Below are 11,026 nucleotides of genomic sequence, written 5' to 3'. Positions count from 1 at the left end.
CGGTAGAAGGCACAGGCCAGTGGCAGAGACCGCAGCTGGCAATTCCATTTTGCTTTGGTCCCAACCAATGTCCGACATCATGGACCCAAGGGCCCCGGCCTGCACGTGTAGTTTACACTGTGCATGACAATTCAGTCACACCAGCGCAGCTCTGCCCCACCCTGAGCCAGAAGCATGCCCGCAGAATAAATGCATCATAAAATTAGTGAAAAGCGACGATCGTCGAGCATAACTTTCAAATTAGGTCCGAAAGACAGACACTTACAATGTAAGTACACTGTGCGCTGAGTGGGCCCCTGGAGCTCGGAGGTCCCCTGCGGGGCCCTTTGTTACGCCCCCAGGTGCAGAGGCAAAGTGATTCCTTCATTTGCATTGGGCCACACAAACATGCAAATAAGGGAACACACTCTAATGATAAAGCTGGTGCAATATGTGCGCCAGCACTCTCTTTATTACAGAAGGGGACACGCAAGCGTGTGCTGCCCCTTTTGTAATATCATTGTGCCCAGGGTGCTCAAACCGGGCGCCCCTGAGACACAATGTATTATGCGGGCCCAGGAGGTTATGTGTGAGCTTAGAGGGCTACAATTAAAATCTCCCACTCTCCACCAAATGACCTGCAGGTCAAAAAGCAAATTAACTCTAGCTTTGAGGTTCTCAAAATGGAAAATTGGGATAAAGGGGAGAATAAAAATTCTCTGAAGATAAGTTACTTTTTTTTTTTCCCAATGTCCATCTCCTCTACTTGTGCAAATTGATGAACTGTTTAATTTCACCTGGAGAATCAAAAGGTATAGATTGGTCTTTATATGTAATCTTGAACATTTGCATTTTCCCACCTACACCAAGTATGTGGTAATTCATTCGCAAAAAGGAAAGGAAAGAGCCCCAAAGGGACCCCTTTGTCCTTTGTCAATGGTAGCGAAAAAGTTTTTTCAGAGCAGGCAGTGATTCTGTGGACCACCGCCTGCTCTTTAAAAATGAAAAGAACACTTTAAATTTTTCCTTTTAAAATGCAGCCCGCCCTCCTCTAAGGAAAACTGTCTGCATTTAAAAAAAAAAAAAATGATTGCTTTTTTTAGGTTTAAATCTGTTTTTTATTAGAGAAAACAAAGTATCGGAGTGGCATCAGCAGCTATCGCCTACAACCCTGCGGGCCGGTGGATCACTGCGCTTGTAGGTCAGCTCATCAAGGCCTCATCTAGCTCCCCGTGGTCGGCCCCCCTTTACACACAGCATGTCGCCTACAACCCCGTGGGGCCGGCCGCGTTTTAAACTGAACGGGACAGGAGGACCCCCGGGGTCTCTGAGGGGCAGTGTTGACCATTCTCCACCATATGTAGCCCAGCTGGGCCGGGCCATTGAGGAACCACTCCGCACTGCGCATGTCAGATAGGGGTCCTCCCCTAATGAGGCTAATACTCCGCGCTAGGCGTAAGGCTCTACGACCATGATCTACCCGTTAGGGCGTTATCCACCTCGATACTTCAAGAAAACAAAGAAAAAGATAAACTCAATCCGCCCCCCTAAACTCTCCCCCTCCCCTGCCCAGATACCCCAACCCCCAGAGTCCCCAACCCCCTACCCCCAACCCCCCCCCCTTCCCGTTGTCCAGTGCGCGTCATTGGATATTCCTGGGGATTTCGAACAGTCGTTCTCAGGTGTTGCGTGGCAAACACAATCAAGGGGCGCCCTCCCCCTGCACGGTAAGCCGCAGAAGTCGAAGATATTGTGGGCAGGTCAGTTCTCTTAATTCCGTGACCAGTAAAGACTGGAACGGCTGCCATATGTCCGCGAACCGTTCCGCCTCGCCCGCCACTGCCAACGACATCTTCTCCATTCCCAGTACATGCCACAATCTATGGAGCCAGCCCGTAACCGTGGGAAGTGTAGCGGTGCGCCAATGTGCCAGGATGTTCTGGGGGGCTGACCCTAAGGTAATGGCTATCTGTCTCCCTCTGCGTGATTTTAAGGGGTACATCAACTTATTCGGGAGGCTTAGCAAGATATAGACCGGCAGGCGCGGCAGCTCGGTGTCAAAGTGGGAATCTACGTTGTCTAACACCTCCTTCCAATAGGCGTCCAAGAGCGGGCAGTCCCACAGGAGATGTGAAAGCGTGCCCACCTTCCCACTGCCCCTCCAGCAAGTGTCCTCTTTACTATGGTCCATGGCGTGTATGCGTTCTGGGGTATAGCACCAATAGGTCGAGATTTTAGTGAGGGTCTCAGTGAGGCCTGTGTGGTATGCCGAGTGCCTGGCCCTATAAGATATCTGTTCCCATTCTTCCTGACTTAAGGCTCTGCCCAGTTCCTTCTCCCAGCGCTCCCTCCCCGGGTTATAAAAGAGTGACGAGGGTAGTTGGAGAAACTGATAGAGGTCGCTTATGAGCTTAGCGTCCAACGTCCTCGTCAGAAGCCAGCGTTCGTAAGGGAGGAGCCGTCTGTCTGCAGTCTCTCGTACCTGAGGATGCAGAGCCCAATGGCGCACCTGCGTGTAACGCATCCTCTCAGTTTCTTGGAGTGAGTATTCTTGCCGGAAGCACTGAAAGGGAATGACCCCTTCCGAGTCGTACAGGTGACACAGCGCCCGGCATCCCGCCGTACGCCAGTGTGTGAACGCCCCCAGTTCCATCCCCGGGGTAAAGTCAGGGTTATCCACTAAGGGTGTCAGTGGCAAAGGAAAGGTCGTTAGGCCGAGCGCTATGTTGGTGGCGTCCCATACCCTTATAGGGACTCTGGTGATATAGGAGGCATATAGATTCGCGGGGCGGTGAGCCCTACGTAGAAACGGCACTTCCTGCAGGGGCCTGCCCGCAACCGCTTGATCCTGGAAGAGCCAGTGTTTGTCGGACTCCCACCGGCTCCATTCCACTAGATAACGCAACTGCGTCGCCTGAAAGTATTTGCGGAGATCCGGTATGCCCAGTCCTCCCGCCTCCGGTGCCAGCATGGAGAGCGCTCTCCTCATCCGGGGCTTCTTGCCCTGCCATATAAAGCGTGCTAGGTCAGACTGTGTTTTCTGGATCCAACCGACCGGCGGCTGTAGCGGCAGCGCTCGAAACAGATACAAAATCTGAGGGAGAATCATCATCTTGACTGCCGCCACTCTACCCAGCAGCGAGAGGGTGTTGCGATCCCACCGAGTCAATTCCCCCTTTATCTTCTTGCCCAAGGCGGTATAGTTCGCCGCAACCATAGCGGGCAAAGTGGGGGCCAGCATAATTCCCAAGTAGGGCACTCGATCTGACGACCAGACTATCGGTACTCGGTGTTGTAGAAGGGTTCTGGTCGTCGGTGAGAGAGAGAGGTCCAGGGCTACAGATTTGCTCACGTTCATCTTGAATCCCGCGACCTCTGTGAAGGAGGTTAGCTCCGCAATGCACGCCGGCAAGGCCCGCATCGGGTCTTCCAGTGAGAGTATGACGTCATCAGCGTATAAGCTGACGGTGTGGTAAAAACCGCCAAATTTCACCCCTCTCACTGCCAAGTTGCTACGGATCCTGTGCGCGAAGGGCTCCATGTAAAGAGCAAAAAGTAAAGGCGACAGCGGGCATCCTTGCCTCGTGCCTCTTTCAATGTTAAAACTTTTAGAGCTGTACCCGTTCACTCGCACCACCGCAGTTGGGGACCGGTAGCAGTTGAATATCATGCAGCGGAATTTGTCCCCCAACCCCAATTTCACTAGTACCTGTTCTAGATAAGGCCAGTGGACGCGGTCTAACGCCTTCTCCGCGTCCACCGCTAGTAACATTCTCTCCCCTGGGATCCGTGATGCCTTTTCTATGAGATGAGTAATCCGTTTAGTGTTGTCCACCGTCTGCCTTCCTGGGACAAACCCCGCTTGATCCGGGTCAAGAAGTCCCGGTAGATGTGGAGCCAGGCGCGCTGCCAGGATCCCAGTGTATAATTTGAGATCTATATTTAAAAGAGATATCGGCCTGTAAGAGCCGCACTGCGATCTATCTTTCCCCGGCTTGGGGAGAACCACGAGGGACGCCTGTAACAAGTCCGGTGGAATGGCCCCTGGTTCAGCGAAGGTGTTGAAAAGGCGCGTGAGAACCGGTGCTAATGTCGTACAGAACGTTTTGTAAAACAGGGACGTATAGCCATCTGGGCCTGGGGATTTACCATGCTTAAGACGAGCAATGGCCGATACAACTTCGTCGACCCGTATCTCCTTGTCTAGGGTCTCTGCCTGTGAGAGTGTCAGGGATGGCAGGGAGACCGAATCCAGATACCCCTTTGTCGCGAGTGTGTCCGGGGGTTCCCCGGCGTAAAGGTCGGCATAGTACCTGCGGAAGAGCTCTGCAATATCAGCTTCCTCCGAGACTTTCGAGCCCGTTGGGCTGGAGATCTCTTTCACCATCTGCTTCTGTCGTACCACCCGGAGTTTACTTGCCAGTAGCCTACCGCACTTGTCCCCCCCCGGGTAATAGGCGTGCTTTAAGTGCAACGCCGCATACTCCGCTCGGTCCATATCTAACGCCGTCAGTAGCTTTCTCGCCTCCTTGAGCCGCTGCCAAACCCGGGGGGCCCCAGTCCTACAGTGCATTTGCTCCAGTTCACGGACCCTCTGAGTGAGTTCCTCCCGCTTCTGCCGCCGGGCCGCATTATCCGCGGAGGAGATAGCGATAAATTCTCCTTGCAGGACCGCTTTCAATGCAGCCCATTGGGTCACTCTGGAGGTGTCAGAACCGTCATTGTGGGAAAGATATTCCCGGATCGCAGCCGTGACCTGCGTGACCACCTCCTTCCTATAGAGCAAGGAGTCCCGGAGACGCCAGACCCGGGGGGAGCGAGAAGCCGGCGGCAAGCTAAACGTAGCCATGACGGGGGCGTGGTCCGACATGGATATCACCCCCAGCTCCGCCGCCGTTGCTAAAGAGTGCACTGGCCCCGTGACCAGAAAGTGGTCCAACCACGCGTAAGTTTTGTGTGCGTGCGAGTAATAGGAGTAGTCTCTGTCAGTAGGGTGCAAGCAGCGCCAGAGGTCATGTAGATCCATCTCTGCCAGCTGGGCCTTGCACCCGGCCGAGAACTCCCCAACCTGCGGGGAGCGGTGCGCGGACCTGTCAAGCGCCGAGTCAAAGACCATGTTGTAATCGCCGCCGACAATGATATGCCTGTCTGGCGTAGCCATGACCTCCCCCACTGCTGAGCTAAGGAAGGATTCCTGCCTGTCGTTCAGGGCTATAGAGAGACCCTATTGTGAAGGAGAGGCCCGCCACTCTGAACCTGTAAGCTAAGAGCCTTCCCTTCTGTTCCGCTTGTTTGTTGAGGATTTCTCCTCGAAAGTGTCGGGCTACTAGGATCGCTACCCCCGCTGTTTTCGTGTTGCAGGACGAGAAGAACTGTGTTGGGAATGAGTGTGAGCGTAATCGAAGGCAGTCCCGGGGTAAGAGGTGCGTCTCCTGAAGAAGACAGATATCCGCCCGGGTGTTCTCTAAAAGAAATAGGACAGCCCGCCGTTTAACCGGGTTATTACGGCCCCTGACGTTCAGCGTCACAATGTTAAGAGTTGTGGCTATCGCGGGAGGAGACAGATGTAGCCGCGTTTCTTTTCAACTGACCCCCGACTCGTGCCCCAAGCGCTGCAGCTGCGGCAGGGACCCTGTTCACGCACCGGACAACCCCCCTCTCGCCTCGATCCCCCACCCTCTGTCCCATCGGACCCCCTTCCTCCTATCATCCCCACCCCTCTCCTCCCCCCCAACTACCCCTCCAACCACCACCAACCCTTCCCCTGGCAACGGGCCAATAACTCTGGGCAACTCCTCCCTGGTCTCCTCCTCCCACTCCCCCAACCCCTGGTCATCATAGTCCAAGTCAAGTCCCATCAGGAACCAGTCTTTGGTAGGATACTCAAGTGGACGTCCAGCCACCGGTCTCTCCCCGCTCGCCCCCCCCTCCCCCAGCCCCCAAACCTGCAAGTGGAAGTTGGCAAAAGTGATCTCCCCCGGAGTGATTTTATGCAGTCAGTGCCACCGCGTTGGCGCCGGTGTTCTTGGCCACCTCCATCACTGCGCTTTCCATGCTGGCCCTGATGGTGGGCGAGTCCGGTCTCCCGGAGCGCTCATGGGGTCGCCGCCTGGATACCCGCTGCCATCCATCCCCCCCAGAGCGCCCCCGTCGTTGCGCTGTCATATCAACCTCCACTGCGGTAATGCCCAGAACTCCACACGTCTCCTGCAGGGAGCGGAGTTGGTGCATAGTGCCATTCCACCTGAATATTAGTCGAAAAGGGTGTCCCCAGGCGTACGGTGTGCCATGCTCTCTTAGAAAGTTAGTAGCAATTTTGAAAGTTTTTCTCTTTTGAAGTGTGATGGCGGATAAGTCTTGGTAGAGGGCCACCGGGTGGCCCCGGAAAGTCAAGGACTGTTGCTTCCGCGCCTCTGCCAGGATGCGCTCTTTAAGGGGGAAGTCCGGGAGAAAGGCCAAGATGTCCGGGGGCGGCGCCGATGATCTCCGCGGCAGCCCCACCCTATGCGTCCTGTCGATTCTGATGGGGAAGTCCTCCGCCTCTCCCAGAACCTCCCAAAACAGCTCCCGCAGATATCCCGCAGTGTCTGCCCCTTCTTCTTTCGACGGAACTCCCCGAACCCTTACATTGTTCCGCCGAGATCTATTTTCGAGGTTTTCGGCATGTGCCTGGAGGTCAATCTTCTGGTCCCGGAGGCGCAGCACCTCTTGTTGTAGTAGTTCGAACTCCTCGTCTCGCCTCTGGCCAGCATCCTCCACTGTAGCCACACGTTCCCCCAGGCCATCCACCTCTTGGCGCATCTCCAGTACCTCGCTGGCCACCTCATTTTTCAGGGTTTGGAAGTCGTCCCTGAGGGAGCTAAAGAGGGATTCCATAAAGGACCTTGTGATTGGAGGCTCGCCACCAGCAACCCCCCCAGTGCCTCCAGAGGAGCCAGGTGACTGGTGCCCCCTCTCCATTCTCTGCTGATTTTTGCTGAGGAGCTCGGGGAGTGTGCGCTCCCCCTTCTTCCCACCCTTGTTGCCTGCCATGGCTGGTGGGACGTGAGGCCTCTCGACCGGTCCGCTCCGCTCACCACCCGTGAAGGCCCCCAGCCCTCAGCGCTGCCTCCAGGTGCCCCCGGCCAAGTCCACGTGTTCACCCCTTCACGGAGACTTCTAACTGCACCAGTGCCAGCGATCGCTAGGCCCTCGAGTCCCTCCACGTGCCGGCGATCTGGCCCTCCGCTCTCTCCGGCGCCGCTGCATCCAAGGTCCTGTGCTCCGTTCCTGCCCTGCTGCGGGTAGCGTTGGACCCCTCGTGGGTCCTCCCCCGCAGCGCTATCCGCTCGCTGACGGGCTCAGCGCTTTCGTCTGGTGCGGTCTCGGTCCCCGCCACTCCCCGGTGCTATGAGCCGAGCTCCACCATTGCCAGTCCTCCAGGATAAGTAGGCGGGGGGGTCTCGCTGTCTCACCCCTGTTAGTCGCTTGGGGGTAGCCCTCCGTTCCTCCTCCGCTCCCGGGCAGGCTGCGATCGGCGAGCCCCTGGCGCCGGTGTTTCACTGCGCGGCCCCCCCCTCGAGGGATCTCTCCTCACCTCCTCCGGGCTGCCGGCGCTGTCTCGGCGCTGCTTCGTGGAGCCAGGTCCGTCTCTGAGCACCAGCAGTCCCTCGCCAGAGACCCGAGGCTCACTCCAGGCCGCCGCACTGATAGCCGTTCGCCCCCTCCGGTTCCGTGTGGGCCGCCTCGCCCTTGTATGAAGCTGGTCGGCGCTGCTCCTTCCGTCTGCCATCCTTCGCTGCCACTGCTCTGCCCTCCTGCCTCGTGGCTCCTCGCTGCCGCTCTCAGGGCACCGTGCGCTGGCAGAGCTCCACGTGTCTCCGGGGCCGACTCGGACGTGCGCTGTGGGACAGCCCGCGCCTCGGGGCCAAACAGCACCCCCAGCCGCTTCCCACTGGCCGTTCTTCCATCCGGTCCAGCCCTCGCTCACCGCCGGGCGTCTCCGGCTGCTTTGTTGCGAGGCGGCAGGCCGCTCCCTCAGTGCCGGGCACTTGCGTAAGATTCAGCCCAGGCACGTGGTCTCTCGGCCCGGCTCCTCGCTCCTCCTCCCGGCCGCGTCGTCAATCTCGATGGCCGCCGGGTCACACCGGCGCTCCTCGGGACCCCCGGGTTCCGCACGGCTGCAGCCAGCACTCCACAGCCGTGGTCTCCTGTTCCCCTGCAGATCAGGGGGAGATTCTGCGTCAAACACCGGTCTAGGGGCTGAGAGGCCTAGGAGCTCGCGGGGAAGACGTCCGTTCACCTCGCCATCTTGGCCACGCCCCCAGTTACTTTTTTTACAGTGGTTTGGGTTGGTACATATTTCTCTCTCTCTTATGAATAGTATGGGAACAGAACATGGTGAAGGACCAGCACACATGATTAAGCAGAGGAACATGTATATCTTTACAACACAATCCCAATTCCCATATAACTCCCCTAAAGCTTTGAGCACGCAGCGCTGAATGGACATCACCCATTAAAGGTCCAAGGTTCAAATTGGAATGGTCAGTAAATTGGGGCAAAGATACATTGGATGCATGAGGGAGTTATGGAAACAAAACAAAGGTTATGGGAACTCAATAACTGTGAGCAAACTGAATGTACGGGAGTCAAACAACCAAGAAAACTTGCACCAGCTGAGTTGCTGCTTGAATTGTCTTGGATGCAGTCTTTCTGTTGTTTTGTTGAGTTCACTCCCTGATAGCTTGGCACAAAAGCAGCCAGGCTTAACTTAGAGGCACTCTGTTAAGTATTTATGCAGCACTCACACAGTAATAAAATGAAAACACAAAACAAGAGATAGTTCACACCAATTTAGTATAAATAGCACCAAGAAGAAGATAGGGATGAGTGTGGGTATCTGGTTGCACTAGACCGAGACAAATTTACAAGTTTAGGCCTACCTCAATGGAGAATAGAGGGACCAAATTAGTCACACTGAAAAAGAACCTTTTTCAAAGTCTGGTGCACGGACTTTAAAACTTCAGAATTTCAACTGGTGCCTGCCAAGAGTGCAAGACCTGATTAGGAACCTCTTGGGCATCAGGAACTCTTTCCAGCGGAGACCACAGGGCACAGGAGGGTCCAGTCGAAGGTCCAGGCAGGACAGGTTGCTGGTTCAGAGAGGGCTAGCTGCAGCAAGCCAACTAGGCAGTTGCAAGGAGGCCCCTCGGACGTATTGTGTCCCTGTAGCTCAGAACAGGAGGTCAGTAACTGCCCCCTAGAGTCACTCAGGCTGGCCTAGGATGAATGGAGCAGGTCTAGTCTTCCTTCTCAGAAAGCAGGGCAGTACTCCGGGGAACAAGATAGTCCTCAAGCAGCAAAGGAGTCCTCTGTCGGTCGGAGCCTTCTGAGCCGCATTGTAATCAGCCCCTGATTGTGCATCATCGTCTCCTTCTATGGATTCTCTCTGTAAAACTGCAGACTTGAAGGTTTTCATATCTTTTTTAGATTAAAATGAACTCAGTAAAACAAGAAAAAGACTTTTGCTTTTTAGTCCCTTTTGGATTCATTTTAATTTTTTTGACCATGCTTCCTAGTTATACTAAAGCAAACACAAGGAGATGATTGATGGAGCGCCAAAACTTTTCAGACACTGAGCCCCAGTCACAGATCTGGGTTGAATCCATCATCGTTCTTTAGCTCACTTCGCCACCCCAGTTCTGACCCAGCTATGTGCAAATCAGTCTTGAACCTGTGCCTCACGGGATTGTCCAGCCCGAACTGCTAAGCGGGGTCTTCCTTGGACCGGAAACAAGCATCATGGGACCAGTTTCAGGGTAACACCCCTCATCAGCCAGGCTAGCTTAAATCCAAAGACAAAGTGAGCAAGGGACCCAAGTCTGGGCATACCCTGCCAATTTAAGGCAAACAAAGCATACACGTTTTAGACACTCACACCCAGTCACGTCCTTTTTTGCCAAGCTCTTTCATTTATCAATACGCATGGAAAAATATACTTAAATAGTCATTAGTGTTATTGCTCTATCATTCCAGGTATGATGTAATGTTTGTGTTTCTCTTTATCTAAATCCATTGCATTACAAATATTTGTAAATTTATGTATCTCAGTGCACATTCTTCCTTTATTAATATGTGCTGCAATTAGCATTAATTGGGCATGTACAATTTACTTTAATATAGTTTGATACCAAATAAATTATTTGAATACATTTATTACAGTGATTTATAACATGTGATTAAATTTAGTGATGGTGCAATATAATTAAAATGCTAACTCTTGCATTATACATCATAAATTACAAGGTCTGTCATTTTAAAAATAATTAGAAAAGTATATATTAACATCCATTAGATATGAATTATGCGGAGATGAATCTGTATCTTGCTTTCTGGCAGATTGGTATGTGTGAGCTGAGGCGCAAATATTCTTACTGAAGGCCATCTGCTCCGCAGAGACAACAGGTTACTAGGACTACCATAAATAAGACAGAAAACAAATTTCCCGAAACACAGAACAACAGACTCATTGTTCAGATAATGTATGCGACCCAGAAGCCATTAATAAGAAATTAAGATGGGCACTTTTGGTGAAAATACAATTTAGCTGAGGGGCTAGAAGGGGTTGCTGGTTAACAAAGACTAGTTCCATCATTCAGTGCAATGAAGTACTGAAACATCATCACATGGTTCAAATTATTTTTAATATCTTCCTTATTCCTCACAAATTATGTAAACTAGATTAGAATATAACGATTTTACCAAAGTCTTTAAAATGTATAATGTGGATTTCTTGTGTATACCTTTCATACTGAAAGAAATTTCGGAACTCATTAACACAACAAATAATTCTGTAGTCACACAGAAGTGATCTTTGCCTGGACCACACCATCCTCATGTAATGCATAGGCGGTCCTTGGGCTACGCTCCATTAGATTTCCACTCTCAAATTGGTAAATTGCTTTGAGCCTGTGTTTGGCCAGAGAGGATCTAGGGTTTCTAAAAACTGGGTCGTATTTTGCAAAGGTGCATACATCGTATAACTATTACTGCTATTAGACTTGTT

The sequence above is a fragment of the Triturus cristatus genome, chromosome 2_2, assembly GCF_964204655.1.
Source record: "Triturus cristatus chromosome 2_2, aTriCri1.1, whole genome shotgun sequence".
Classification (NCBI taxonomy): domain Eukaryota; kingdom Metazoa; phylum Chordata; class Amphibia; order Caudata; family Salamandridae; genus Triturus; species Triturus cristatus.
Note: the sequence above shows the minus strand (reverse complement) of the source record.